A 15995-nucleotide genomic window follows, 5' to 3' on the forward strand; every position below is an offset into this window, starting at 1 on the left:
CTAGCAACACGGTGTAACCGCGCACAGTAATAACACGCTGTACCATCCGTGAAGATCCGTTGTACAATAGGTCTTCAGCACCCCATGTTTGCCGTAAAAGGCGACTATGCTTGTCGTAAGAGGCGACTAACGGGATCGGGTGGTCAGGCTCGCTGATTTGGTTGATGCATGTCATCGTATCCCACTTGCGTGGATCGATGCTCATGATATCAATCACTGAATTGTCTGGCCCAGACCCGATTATTTACAGATATTGCCGAGTGTGGCGTTAAACAACAAACAAAACACTGTAACATTAAACTGTAACATTTATCACATCCTTGCAATAGGCTAAATAACAAAATAACAGTTGTAGTTGATCTGTATATATGGAACTTTTTTACCATGCCCTACTAGTGAGTGAGTGAGTATGGTTTTACGCCGCTTCTCGCAAGATTCCCGCAATATCACGGCGGGGTACACCAGAAATAGGCTTCACACATTGTACCCATGTCGGGAATCGAACCCGGGTCTTCGGCGTGACGAGCGAACGCTTTAACCACGAGGCTACCCGACCGCCCCCCATGCCCTACTAAGTGAAAACATTCTATATCAAGCTACAGGCATCGTCACATTGGAACAAATCAGAATAAAGGCGTTAAAACCCACAGGTCAATCCTGACTTCTCGAACACCTGGTGTCATATCTGTCAGTGACCCATTCAGAAACTTTCTGATCAATATTTTGCCTTTTACGATGGACGTCAATGTTTGGACATCACTAGAATGTCAATGCTGAAACTTCCTACTCACTGGATACGATAACCAAGAATGAACAAGGCTCAGCCCTGTTCCCGGCTTCATCAACTGCTGCATACGTTACAGTGTAGGCACCAACTGTGACATTGCTTCCGGGTCCTATGCTGGAGGTCAAGGTCACGGGAATGGCGACACCACTAGGAAAGTCGGTTGCTGTGACCTTTGGCCACGTGATGTTTGTTCCGGTCTCGTTCGGGAGGAGAGCGATGGAGTGACCCACTGGACACTCAATGGCGGGGGGAGTGCTGTCTGTGTACAGAAACAAGTTATTTGTTGACGAATATTACCCCAGTTGAATGCTGTAAAGGGAAGCTGAAGACATCCATGTTGTATTGTGACGACCACAAGCATAATGTGACTGGGTTAGTATTGTCAGGACACTGCCATTCATAATGGAGACGTTATGCTTGTGTGCACAGAATATTCGCTCTTCAGGCAATAGTACATGCCTTTGTAAGTGACTATGCCGCCAACAAATAAGTTTGCAAAGAAGCATGCAAACCATAACATAGCATCATCATATATGTCTTTTATGCAATCATTTCCATATTACTGCATCGAGAACGATGGTCCAATCACTTGTACGTATAGAGTGATTGAAGGGTGGTGTCTGACAATGTTGTACCTACCCACTCAGAAGGTGGAGTCTGACCATGTTGTACCTACCCACAAAGAAGGTGGAGTCTGACCCTCTTGTACCTACCCACACAGAAGGTGGAGTCTCACCATGTTGTACCTACCCACACAGAAGGTGGAGTCTGACCATGTTGTACCTACACACAGAAGGTGGAGCCTGACCATGTTGTACCCACACAGAAGGTGGAGTCTGACCATGTTGTACCTACCCACACAGGACATGGAGTCTGACCATGTTGTACCTACCCACACAGAAGGTGGAGTCTCACCATGTTGTACCTACACACAGAAAGTGGAGTCTGACCCTCTTGTACCTACCCACACAGGACATGGAGTCTGACCATGTTGTACCTACCCACACAGAAGGTGGAGTCTGACCATGTTGTACCTACACACAGAAGGTGGAGTCTGACCCTCTTGTACCTACCCACACAGAAGGTGGAGTCTGTCCATGTTGTACCTACCCACACAGAAGGTGGAGTCTCACCATGTTGTACCTACCCACACAGAAGGTGGAGTCTCACCATGGTGTACCTACCCACACAGAAGGTGGAGTCTGACCCTCTTGTACCTACCCACACAGAAGGTGGAGTCTCACCATGTTGTACCTACCCACACAGAAGGTGGAGTCTGTTCATGTTGTACCTACCCACACAGAAGGTGGAGTCTGACCCTCTTGTACCTACCCACACAGAAGGTGGAGTCTCACCATGTTGTACCTACACACACAGAAGATGGAGTCTGACCATGTTGTACCTACCCACACAGAAGGTGGAGTCTGTCCATGTTGTACCTACTCACACACAAAGTGGAGTCTGACCATGTTGTACATACCCACACAGAAGGTGGTGTCTGACCATGTTGTACCTACCCGCACAGAAGGTGGAGTCTCACCATGTTGTACCTACCCACACAGAAGGTGGAGTCTCACCATGTTGTACCTACCCACACAGAAGGTTGAGTCTCACCATGTTGTACCTACTCACACACAAAGTGGAGTCTGACCATGTTGTACATACCCACACAGAAGGTGGTGTCTGACCATGTTGTACATACCCGCACAGAAGGTGGAGTCTCACCATGTTGTACCTACCCACACAGAAGGTGGTGTCTGACCATGTTGTACCTACTCACACACAAAATGGAGTCTGACCATGTTGTACATACCCACACAGAAGGTGGTGTCTGACCATGTTGTACCTACCCGCACAGAAGGTGGAGTCTGACCATGTTGTACCTACCCACACAGATGGTAGAGTCTCAACATGTTGTACCTACTCACAAACAAAATGGAGTCTGACCATGTTGTACATACCCACACAGAAGGTGGTGTCTGAACATGTTGTACCTTCCCGCACAGAAGGTGGAGTCTCACCATGTTGTACCTACCCACGAAGAAGGTGGAGTCTGACCATGTTGTACCTACCCACACATGACATGGAGTCTGACCATGTTGTACCTACCCGCACAGAAGGTGGAGTCTCACCATGTTGAACCTACCCACACAGAAGGTGGAGTCTGTCCATGCTGTACCTACCCACACAGGACATGGAGTCTGACCATGTTGTACCTACCCACACAGAAGGTGGAGTCTCACCATGTTGTACCTACCCACACAGAAGGTGGAGTCTCAACATGTAGTACCTACCCACACAGGACTTGGAGTCTGACCATGACCATGTTGTACCTACCCACACAGAAGGTGGAGTCTGACCTTGTTGTACCTACCCACACAGGACATCGAGTCTGACCATGTTGTACCTACCCACACAGAAGTTGGTGTCTGACCATGTTGTACCTACCCACACAGAAGGTGGAGTCTCACCATGTTGTACCTACCCACACAGAAGGTTGAGTCTGTCCTTGTTGTACCTACTCACACACAAAGTGGAGTCTGACCATGTTGTACCTACCCACCCAGAAGGTGGAGTCTGACCATGTTGTACCTACCCACACAGGACATCGAGTCTGACCATGTTGTATCTACCCACACAGAAGGTGGTGTCTGACCATGTTGTACCTACCCACACAGAAGGTGGAGTCTGACTATGTTGTACCTACCCACACAGAAGGGGGAGTCTCACCATGTTGTACCTACCCACACAGAAGGTTGAGTCTGACAATGTTGTACCTACCCACACAGAAGGTGGTGTCTGACCATGTTGTACCTACCCACACAGAAGGTGGAGTCTCACCATGTTGTACCTATCCACACAGGTGGTTGAGTCTGACCATGTTGTACCTACTCACACACAAAGTGGAGTCTGACCATGTTGTACCTACCCACACAGAAGGTGGTGTCTGACCATGTTGTACCTACCCACACAGAAGGTGGAGTCTCACCATGTTGTACCTACCCACACAGAAGGTGGAGTCTCACCATGTTGTACCTACCCACACAGAAGGTGGAGTCTGACCATGTTGTACCTACCCACCAGAAGGTGGAGTCTGACCATGTTGTACCTACCCACACAGGACAAGGAGTCTGACCGTGTTGTACCTACCCGCACAGAAGGTGGAGTCTCACCATGTTGTACCTACCCACACAGAAGGTGGAGTCTGACCATGTTGTACCTACCCACACAGAAGGTGGAGTCTCACCATGTTGTACCTACCCACACAGAAGGTGGAGTCTGACCATGTTGTACCTACTCACACACAAAGTGGAGTGTGACCATGTTGTACATACCCACACAGAAGGTGGAGTCTCACCATGCTGTACCTACCCACACAGGACATGGAGTCTGACCATGTTGTACCTACCCACACAGAAGGTGGAGTCTCACCATGTTGTACCTACCCACACAGAAGGTGGAGTCTCAACATGTTGTACCTACCCACACAGGACTTGGAGTCTGACCATGACCATGTTGTACCTACCCACACAGAAGGTGGAGTCTCACCATGTTGTACCTACCCACACAGAAGGTGGAGTCTGACCATGTGGTACCTACCCACACAGAAGGTGGTGTCTGACCATGTTGTACCTACCCACACAGGACATGGAGTCTCACCATGTTGTACCTACCCACACAGAAGGTGGAGTCTCACCATGTTGTACCTACCCACACAGGACATGGAGTCTGACCATGTTGTACCTACCCACACAGAAGGTGGAGTCTCACGATGTTGTACCTACCCACACATAAGGTTGAGTCTGTCCATGTTGTACCTACTCACACACAAAGTGGAGTCTCAACATGTTGTACCTACCCACACAGAAGGTGGAGTCTGACCATGTTGTACCTACCCACACAGGACATCGAGTCTGGCCACGTTGTACCTACCCACACAGAAGGTGGTGTCTGACCATGTTGTACCTACCCACACAGAAGGTGGAGTCTCACCATGTTGTACCTACCCGCACAGAAGGTTGAGTCTCACCATGTTGTACCTACTCACACACAAAGTGGAGTCTGACCATGTTGTACATACCCACACAGAAGGTGGTGTTTGACCATGTTATACCTATCCGCACAGAAGGTGGAGTCTCACCATGTTGTACCTACCCACACAGAAGGTGGTGTCTGACCATGTTGTACCTACCCGCACAGCAGGTGGAGTCTGACCATGTTGTACCTACCCACACAGAAGGTGGAGTCTGTCCATGTTGTACCTACCCACACAGAAGGTGGAGTCTGACCCTGTTGTACCTACCCACACAGAAGGTGGAGTCTGAGACCCTGTTGTACCTACCCACACAGAAGGTGGAGTTTGACCCTGTTGTACCTACCCACACAGAAGGTGGAGTCTGACCATGTTGTACCTATCCACACAGCAGGTGGAGTCTGACCATGTTGTACCTACCCACACAGAAGGTGGAGTCTCACCATGGTGTACCCACCCACACAGAAGGTGGAGTCTGACCATGTTGTACCTACCCACACAGAAGGTGGAGTCTGACTATGTTGTACCTACCCACACAGAAGGTGGAGTCTCACCATGTTGTACCTACCCACACAGAAGGTTGAGTCTGACCATGTTGTTCCTACCCACACAGAAGGTGGTGTCTGACCATGTTGTACCTACCCACACAGAAGGTGGAGTCTCACCATGTTGTACCTACCCACACAGATGGTTGAGTCTGACCATGTTGTACCTACTCACACACAAAGTGGAGTCTGACCATGTTGTACCTACCCGCACAGAAGGTGGAGTCTCACCATGTTGTACCTACCCACACAGAAGGTGGAGTCTGACCATGTTGTACATACCCACACAGAAGGTGGAGTCTCACCATGTTGTACCTACCCACCAGAAGGTGGAGTCTGACCATGTTGTACCTATCCACACAGGACATGGAGTCTGACCCTCTTGTACCTACCCGCACAGAAGGTGGAGTCTTACCATGTTGTACCTACCCACACAGAAGGTGGAGTCTCACCATGTTGTACCTATCCACACAGAAGGTGGAGTCTCACCATGTTGTACCTACCCACACAGAAGGTGGAGTCTGACCATGTTGTACCTACTCACACACAAAGTGGAGTCTGACCATGTTGTACATACCCACACAGGACATGGAGTCTGACCATCTTATACCTGCCCTCACAGAAGGTGGAGTCTCACCATGCTGTACCTACCCACACAGGACATGGTGTCTGACCATGTTGTACCTACCCTTACAGAAGGTGGAGTCTGACCATGTTGTACCTACCCACACAGAAGGTGGAGTCTCAACATGTTGTACCTACCCACACAGGACATGGAGTCTGACCATGACCATGTTGTACCTACCCACACAGAAGGTGGAGTCTGACCATGTTGTACATACCCACACAGAAGATGGAGTCTGACCATGTTGTACATACCCACACAGAAGGTGGTGTCTGACCATGTTGTACCTACCCACACAGGACATGGAGTCTCACCATGTTGTACCTACCCACACAGAAGGTGGAGTCTCACCATGTTGTACCTACCCACACAGGACATGGAGTCTGACCATGTTGTACCTACCCACACAGAAGGTGGAGTCTCACCATGTTGTACCTACCGACACATAAGGTTGAGTCTGTCCATGTTGTACCTACTCACAAACAAAGTGGAGTCTCAACATGTTGTACCTACCCACACAGAAGGTGGAGTCTGACCATGTTGTACCTACCCACACAGAAGGTGGTGTCTGACCATGTTGTACCTACCCACACAGAAGGTGGAGTCTCACCATGTTGTACCTACCCACACAGATGGTTGAGTCTGACCATGTTGTACCTACTCACACACAAAGTGGAGTCTGACCATGTTGTACCTTCCCGCACAGAAGGTGGAGTCTGACCATGTTGTACCTACCCACACAGAAGGTGGAGTCTGACCATGTTGTACATACCCACACAGAAGGTGGAGTCTCACCATGTTGTACCTACCCACCAGAAGGTGGAGTCTGACCATGTTGTACCTATCCACACAGGACATGGACTCTGACCATGTTGTACCTACCCGCACAGAAGGTGGAGTCTCACCATGTTGTACCTACCCACACAGAAGGTGGAGTCTCACCATGTTGTACCTACCCACACAGAAGGTGGAGTCTCACCATGTTGTACCTACCCACACAGAAGGTGGAGTCTGACCATGTTGTACCTACTCACACACAAAGTGGAGTCTGACCATGTTGTACATACCCACACAGGACATGGAGTCTGAACATCTTGTACCTACCCACACAGAAGGTGGAGTCTCACCATGCTGTACCTATCCACACAGGACATGGTGTCTGACCATGTTGTACCTACCCACAGAGAAGGTGGAGTCTCACCATGTTGTACCTACCCACACAGAAGGTGGAGTCTCAACATGTTGTACCTACCCACACAGGACATGGAGTCTGACCATGACCATGTTGTACCTACCCACACAGAAGGTGGAGTCTCACCATGTTGTACCTACCCACACAGAAGGTGGAGTCTGACCATGTTGTACCTACCCACACAGAAGGTGGTGTCTGACCATGTTGTACCTACCCACACAGGACATGGAGTCTCACCATGTTGTACCTACCCACACAGAAGGTGGTGTCTCACCATGTTGTACCTACCCACACAGGACATGGAGTCTGACCATGTTGTACCTACCCACACAGAAGGTGGAGTCTCACCATGTTGTACCTACCCACACATAAGGTTGAGTCTGTCCATGTTGTACCTACTCACAAACAAAGTGGAGTCTCAACATGTTGTACCTACCCACACAGAAGGTGGTGTCTGACCATGTTGTACCTACCCACACAGGACATCGAGTCTGACCACGTTGTACCTACCCACACAGAAGGTGGTGTCTCACCATGTTGTACCTACCCACACAGAAAGTGGAGTCTCACCATGTTGTACCTACCCACACAGAAGGTTGAGTCTGACCATGTTGTACCTAGTCACACACAAAGTGGAGTCTGACCATGTTGTACATACCCACACAGAAGGTGGTGTCTGACCATGTTGTACCTACCCGCACAGAAGGTGGAGTCTCACCATGTTGTACCTACCCACACAGAAGGTGGAGTCTGACCATGTTGTACCTACCCACACAGGACATCGAGTCTGACCATGTTGTACCTACCCACACAGAAGGTGGTGTCTGACCATGTTGTACCTACCCACACAGAAGGTGGAGTCTCACCATGTTGTACCTACCCACACACAAAGTGGAGTCTGACCATGTTGTACATACCCGCACAGAAGGTGGTGTCTGACCATGTTGTACCTACTCACTCACAAAATGGAGTCTGACCATGTTGTACATACCCACACAGAAGGTTGTGTCTGAACATGTTGTACCTACCCGCACAGAAGGTGGAGTCTCACCATGTTGTACCTACCCACACAGAAGCTGGAGTCTGACCATGTTGTACCTACTCACACACAAAGTGGAGTCTGACCATCTTGTACATACCCACACAGAAGGTGGTGTCTGACCATGTTGTACCTACCCGCACAGAAGGTGGAGTCTCACCATGTTGTACCTACCCACACAGAAGGTGGAGTCTCACCATGTTGTACCTACCCACACAGAAGGTGGAGTCTGACCATGTTGTACCTACTCACACACAAAGTGGAGTCTGACCATGTTGTACATACCCACACAGGACATGGAGTCTGACCATCTTATACCTGCCCTCACAGAAGGTGGAGTCTCACCATGCTGTACCTACCCACACAGGACATGGTGTCTGACCATGTTGTACCTACCCTTACAGAAGGTGGAGTCTGACCATGTTGTACCTACCCACACAGAAGGTGGAGTCTCAACATGTTGTACCTACCCACACAGGACATGGAGTCTGACCATGACCATGTTGTACCTACCCACACAGAAGGTGGAGTCTGACCATGTTGTACATACCCACACAGAAGATGGAGTCTGACCATGTTGTACATACCCACACAGAAGGTGGTGTCTGACCATGTTGTACCTACCCACACAGGACATGGAGTCTCACCATGTTGTACCTACCCACACAGAAGGTGGAGTCTCACCATGTTGTACCTACCCACACAGGACATGGAGTCTGACCATGTTGTACATACCCACACAGAAGGTGGAGTCTCACCATGTTGTACCTACCCACACAGAAGGTGGAATCTGACCATGTTGTACCTACTCACACACAAAATGGAGTCTGACCATGTTTTACATACCCACACAGAAGGTGGTGTCTGACCATGTTGTACCTACCCGCACAGAAGGTGGAGTCTCACCATGTTGTACCTACCCACACAGAAGCTGGAGTCTGACCATGTTGTACCTACCCACACAGGACATCGAGTCTGACTATGTTGTACCTACCCACACAGAAGGTGGTGTCTGACCATGTTGTACCTACCCACACAGAAGGTGGAGTCTCACCATGTTGTACCTACCCACACACAAAGTGGAGTCTGACCATGTTGTACATACCCGCACAGAAGGTGGTGTCTGACCATGTTGTACCTACTCACAGACAAAATGGAGTCTGACCATGTTGTACATACCCACACAGAAGGTGGTGTCTGAACATGTTGTACCTACCCGCACAGAAGGTGGAGTCTCACCATGTTGTACCTACCCACACAGAAGGTGGAGTCTGACCATGTTGTACCTACTCACACACAAAGTGGAGTCTGACCATGTTGTACATACCCACACAGAAGGTGGTGTCTGACCATGTTGTACCTACCCGCACAGAAGGTGGAGTCTCACCATGTTGTACCTACCCACACAGAAGGTGGAATCTGACCATGTTGTACCTACTCACACACAAAATGGAGTCTCACCATGTTGTACCTACCCACACAGAAAGTGGAGTCTGACCTTGTTGTACATACCCGCACAGAAGGTGGAGTCTGACCATGTTGTACCTACTCACACACAAAGTGGAGTCTGACCATGCTGAACATACCCACACAGAAGGTGGTGTCTGAACATGTTGTACCTACCCGCACAGAAGGTGGAGTCTCACCATGTTGTACCTACCCACACAGGACATCGAGTCTGACCATGTTGTACCTACCCACACAGAAGGTGGTGTCTGACCATGTTGTACCTACCCACACAGAAGGTGGAGTCTCACCATGTTGTACCTACCCACACACAAAGTGGAGTCTGACCATGTTGTACATACCCGCACAGAAGGTGGTGTCTGACCATGTTGTACCTACTCACTCACAAAATGGAGTCTGACCATGTTGTACATACCCACACAGAAGGTTGTGTCTGAACATGTTGTACCTACCCGCACAGAAGGTGGAGTCTCACCATGTTGTACCTACCCACACAGAAGCTGGAGTCTGACCATGTTGTACCTACTCACACACAAAGTGGAGTCTGACCATCTTGTACATACCCACACAGAAGGTGGTGTCTGACCATGTTGTACCTACCCGCACAGAAGGTGGAGTCTCACCATGTTGTACCTACCCACACAGAAGGTGGAGTCTCACCATGTTGTACCTACCCACACAGAAGGTTGAGTCTCACCATGTTGTACCTACTCACACACAAAGTGGAGTCTGACCATGTTGTACATACCCACACAGAAGGTGGAGTCTCACCATGTTGTACCTACTCACACAGAAGGTGGAATCTGACCATGTTGTACCTACTCACACACAAAATGGAGTCTGACCATGTTTTACATACCCACACAGAAGGTGGTGTCTGACCATGTTGTACCTACCCGCACAGAAGGTGGAGTCTCACCATGTTGTACCTACCCACACAGAAGCTGGAGTCTGACCATGTTGTACCTACCCACACAGGACATCGAGTCTGACTATGTTGTACCTACCCACACAGAAGGTGGTGTCTGACCATGTTGTACCTACCCACACAGAAGGTGGAGTCTCACCATGTTGTACCTACCCACACACAAAGTGGAGTCTGACCATGTTGTACATACCCGCACAGAAGGTGGTGTCTGACCATGTTGTACCTACTCACAGACAAAATGGAGTCTGACCATGTTGTACATACCCACACAGAAGGTGGTGTCTGAACATGTTGTACCTACCCGCACAGAAGGTGGAGTCTCACCATGTTGTACCTACCCACACAGAAGGTGGAGTCTGACCATGTTGTACCTACTCACACACAAAGTGGAGTCTGACCATGTTGTACATACCCACACAGAAGGTGGTGTCTGACCATGTTGTACCTACCCGCACAGAAGGTGGAGTCTCACCATGTTGTACCTACCCACACAGGAGGTGGAATCTGACCATGTTGTACCTACTCACACACAAAATGGAGTCTCACCATGTTGTACCTACCCACACAGAAAGTGGAGTCTGACCTTGTTGTACATACCCGCACAGAAGGTGGAGTCTGACCATGTTGTACCTACTCACACACAAAGTGGAGTCTGACCATGCTGAACATACCCACACAGAAGGTGGTGTCTGAACATGTTGTACCTACCCGCACAGAAGGTGGAGTCTCACCATGTTGTACCTACCCACACAGAAGGTGGAATCTGACCTTGTTGTACCTACTCACACACAAAGTGGAGTCTGACCATGTTGTACATACCCACACAGAAGGTGGTGTCTGACCATGTTGTACCTACCCGCACAGAAGGTGGAGTCTGACCATGTTGTACCTACCCACACAGAAGGTGGAGTCTCACCATGTTGTACCTACCCACACAGAAGGTTGAGTCTCACCATGTTGTACCTACTCACACACAAAGTGGAGTCTGACCATGTTGAACATACCCACACAGAAGGTGGTGTCTGACCATGTTGTACCTACCCGCACAGAAGGTGGAGTCTCACCATGTTGTACCTACCCACACAGAAGGTGGAATCTGACCATGTTGTACCTACTCACACACAAAATGGAGTCTGACCATGTTGTACATACCCACACAGAAGGTGGTGTCTGACCATGTTGTACCTACCCGCACAGAAGGTGGAGTCTCACCATGTTGTACCTACCCACACAGAAGGTGGAGTCTGACCATGTTGTACCTACCCACACAGGACATGGAGTCTGACCATTTTTTACCTACCCACACAGAAGGTGGAGTCTCACCATGTTGTACCTACCCACACAGAAGGTGGTGTCTGAACATGTTGTACCTACCCGCACAGAAGGTGGAGTCTCACCATGTTGTACCTACCCACACAGAAGGTGGAGTCTGACCATGTTGTACCTACTCACACACAAAGTGGAGTCTGACCATGTTGTACATACCCACACAGAAGGTGGTGTCTGACCATGTTGTACCTACCCGCACAGAAGGTGGAGTCTCACCATGTTGTACCTACCCACACAGGAGGTGGAATCTGACCATGTTGTACCTACTCACACACAAAATGGAGTCTCACCATGTTGTACCTACCCACACAGAAAGTGGAGTCTGACCTTGTTGTACATACCCGCACAGAAGGTGGAGTCTGACCATGTTGTACCTACTCACACACAAAGTGGAGTCTGACCATGCTGAACATACCCACACAGAAGGTGGTGTCTGAACATGTTGTACCTACCCGCACAGAAGGTGGAGTCTCACCATGTTGTACCTACCCACACAGAAGGTGGAATCTGACCTTGTTGTACCTACTCACACACAAAGTGGAGTCTGACCATGTTGTACATACCCACACAGAAGGTGGTGTCTGACCATGTTGTACCTACCCGCACAGAAGGTGGAGTCTGACCATGTTGTACCTACCCACACAGAAGGTGGAGTCTCACCATGTTGTACCTACCCACACAGAAGGTTGAGTCTCACCATGTTGTACCTACTCACACACAAAGTGGAGTCTGACCATGTTGAACATACCCACACAGAAGGTGGTGTCTGACCATGTTGTACCTACCCGCACAGAAGGTGGAGTCTCACCATGTTGTACCTACCCACACAGAAGGTGGAATCTGACCATGTTGTACCTACTCACACACAAAATGGAGTCTGACCATGTTGTACATACCCACACAGAAGGTGGTGTCTGACCATGTTGTACCTACCCGCACAGAAGGTGGAGTCTCACCATGTTGTACCTACCCACACAGAAGGTGGAGTCTGACCATGTTGTACCTACCCACACAGGACATGGAGTCTGACCATTTTTTACCTACCCACACAGAAGGTGGAGTCTCACCATGTTGTACCTACCCACACAGAAGGTGGAGTCTGTCCATGTTGTACCTACTTACACACAAAGTGGAGCCTGACCATGTTGTACCTACGCACACAGAAGGTGGAGTCTGACCATGTTGTACTTACCCACACAGGACATCGAGTCTGACCATGTTGTACCTACCCACACAGAAGGTGGTGTCTGACCATGTTGTACCTACCCACACAGAAGGTGGAGTCTCACCATGTTGTACCTACCCACACAGAAGGTTGAGTCTGTCCATGTTGTACCTACTCACACACAAAGTGGAGTCTGACCATGTTGTACCTACCCACACAGAAGGTGGAGTCTGACCATGTTGTACCTACCCACACAGGACATCGAGTCTGACCATGTTGTATCTACCCACACAGAAGGTGGTGTCTGACCATGTTGTACCTACCCGCACAGAAGGTGGAGTCTCACCATGTTGTACCTACCCACACAGAAGCTGGAGTCTGACCATGTTGTACCTACTCACACACAAAATGGAGTCTGACCATGTTGTACATACCCACACAGAAGGTGGTGTCTGAACATGTTGTACCTACCCGCACAGAAGGTGGAGTCTCACCATGTTGTACCTACCCACACAGAAGGTGGAGTCTGACCATGTTGTGCCTACCCACACAGGACAAGGAGTCTGACCATGTTGTACCTACCCACACAGAAGGTGGAGTTTGACCATGTTGTACCTACCCACACAGAAGGTGGAGTCTGTCCATGTTGTACCTACTCACACACAAAGTGGAGCCTGACCATGTTGTACCTACCCACACAGAAGGTGGAGTCTGACCATGTTGTACCTACCCACACAGGACATCGAGTCTGACCATGTTGTACCTACCCACACAGAAGGTGGTGTCTGACCATGTTGTACCTACCCACACAGAGATGGAGTCTCACCATGTTGTACCTACCCACACAGAAGGTTGAGTCTGTCCATGTTGTACCTACTCACACACAAAGTGGAGTCTGACCATGTTGTACCTACCCACACAGAAGGTGGAGTCTGACCATGTTGTACCTACCCACACAGGACATCGAGTCTGACCATGTTGTATCTACCCACACAGAAGGTGGTGTCTGACCATGTTGTACCTACCCACACAGAAGGTGGAGTCTGACTATGTTGTACCTACCCACACAGAAGGTGGAGTCTCACCATGTTGTACCTACCCACAAAGATGGTTGAGTCTGACCATGTTGTACCTACTCACACACAAAGTGGAGTCTGACCATGTTGTACCTACCCGCACAGAAGGTGGAGTCTCACCATGTTGTACCTACCCACACAGAAGGTGGAGTCTGACCATGTTGTACATACCCACACAGAAGGTGGAGTCTCACCATGTTGTACCTACCCACCAGAAGGTGGAGTCTGACCATGTTGTACCTATCCACACAGGACATGGAGTCTGACCATGTTGTACCTACCCGCACAGAAGGTGGAGTCTCACCATGTTGTACCTACCCACACAGAAGGTGGAGTCTCACCATGTTGTACCTACCCACACAGAAGGTGGAGTCTCACCATGTTGTACCTACCCACACAGAAGGTGGAGTCTGACCATGTTGTACCTACTCACACACAAAGTGGAGTCTGACCATGTTGTACATACCCACACAGGACATGGAGTCTGACCATCTTGTACCTACCCACACAGAAGGTGGAGTCTCACCATGCTGTACCTACCCACACAGGACATGGTGTCTGACCATGTTGTACCTACCCACCCAGAAGGTGGAGTCTCACCATGTTGTACCTACCCACACAGAAGGTGGAGTCTCAACATGTTGTACCTACCCACACAGGACATGGAGTCTGACCATGACCATGTTGTACCTACCCACACAGAAGGTGGAGTCTCACCATGTTGTACCTACCCACACAGAAGGTGGAGTCTGACCATGTTGTACCTACCCACACAGAAGGTGGTGTCTGACCATGTTGTACCTACCCACACAGGACATGGAGTCTCACCATGTTGTACCTACTCACACAGAAGGTGGAGTCTCACCATGTTGTACCTACCCACACAGGACATGGAGTCTGACCATGTTGTACCTACCCACACAGAAGGTGGAGTCTCACCATGTTGTACCTACCCACACATAAGGTTGAGTCTGTCCATGTTGTACCTACTCACAAACAAAGTGGAGTCTCAACATGTTGTACCTACCCACACAGAAGGTGGTGTCTGACCATGTTGTACCTACCCACACAGGACATCGAGTCTGACCACGTTGTACCTACCCACACAGAAGGTGGTGTCTCACCATGTTGTACCTACCCACACAGAAGGTGGAGTCTCACCATGTTGTACCTACCCACACAGAAGGTTGAGTCTCACCATGTTGTACCTACTCACACACAAAGTGGAGTCTGACCATGTTGTACATACCCACACAGAAGGTGGTGTCTGACCATGTTGTACCTACCCGCACAGAAGGTGGAGTCTCACCATGTTGTACCTACCCACACAGAAGGTGGAGTCTGACCATGTTGTACCTACCCACACAGGACATCGAGTCTGACCATGTTGTACATACCCACACAGAAGGTGGTGTCTGACCATGTTGTACATACCCGCACAGAAGTTGGAGTCTCACCATGTTGTACCTACCCACACACAAACTTGAGTCTGACCATGTTGTACATACCCGCACAGAAGGTGGTGTCTGACCATGTTGTACCTACTCACACACAAAATGGAGTCTGACCATGTTGTACCTACCCACACAGAAGGTGGAGTCTGACCATGTTGTACCTACCCACACAGGACATCGAGTCTGACCATGTTGTATCTACCCACACAGAAGGTGGTGTCTGACCATGTTGTACCTACCCACACAGGACATGGAGTCTCACCATGTTGTACCTAACCACACAGAAGGTGGAGTCTCACCATGTTGTACCTACCCACACAGAAGGTGGAGTCTGACCATGTTGTACCTACCCACA

The sequence above is a fragment of the Haliotis rufescens genome, unplaced genomic scaffold (assembly GCF_023055435.1).
Source record: "Haliotis rufescens isolate VD_foot unplaced genomic scaffold, xgHalRufe1.0.p SCAF_43, whole genome shotgun sequence".
Classification (NCBI taxonomy): domain Eukaryota; kingdom Metazoa; phylum Mollusca; class Gastropoda; order Lepetellida; family Haliotidae; genus Haliotis; species Haliotis rufescens.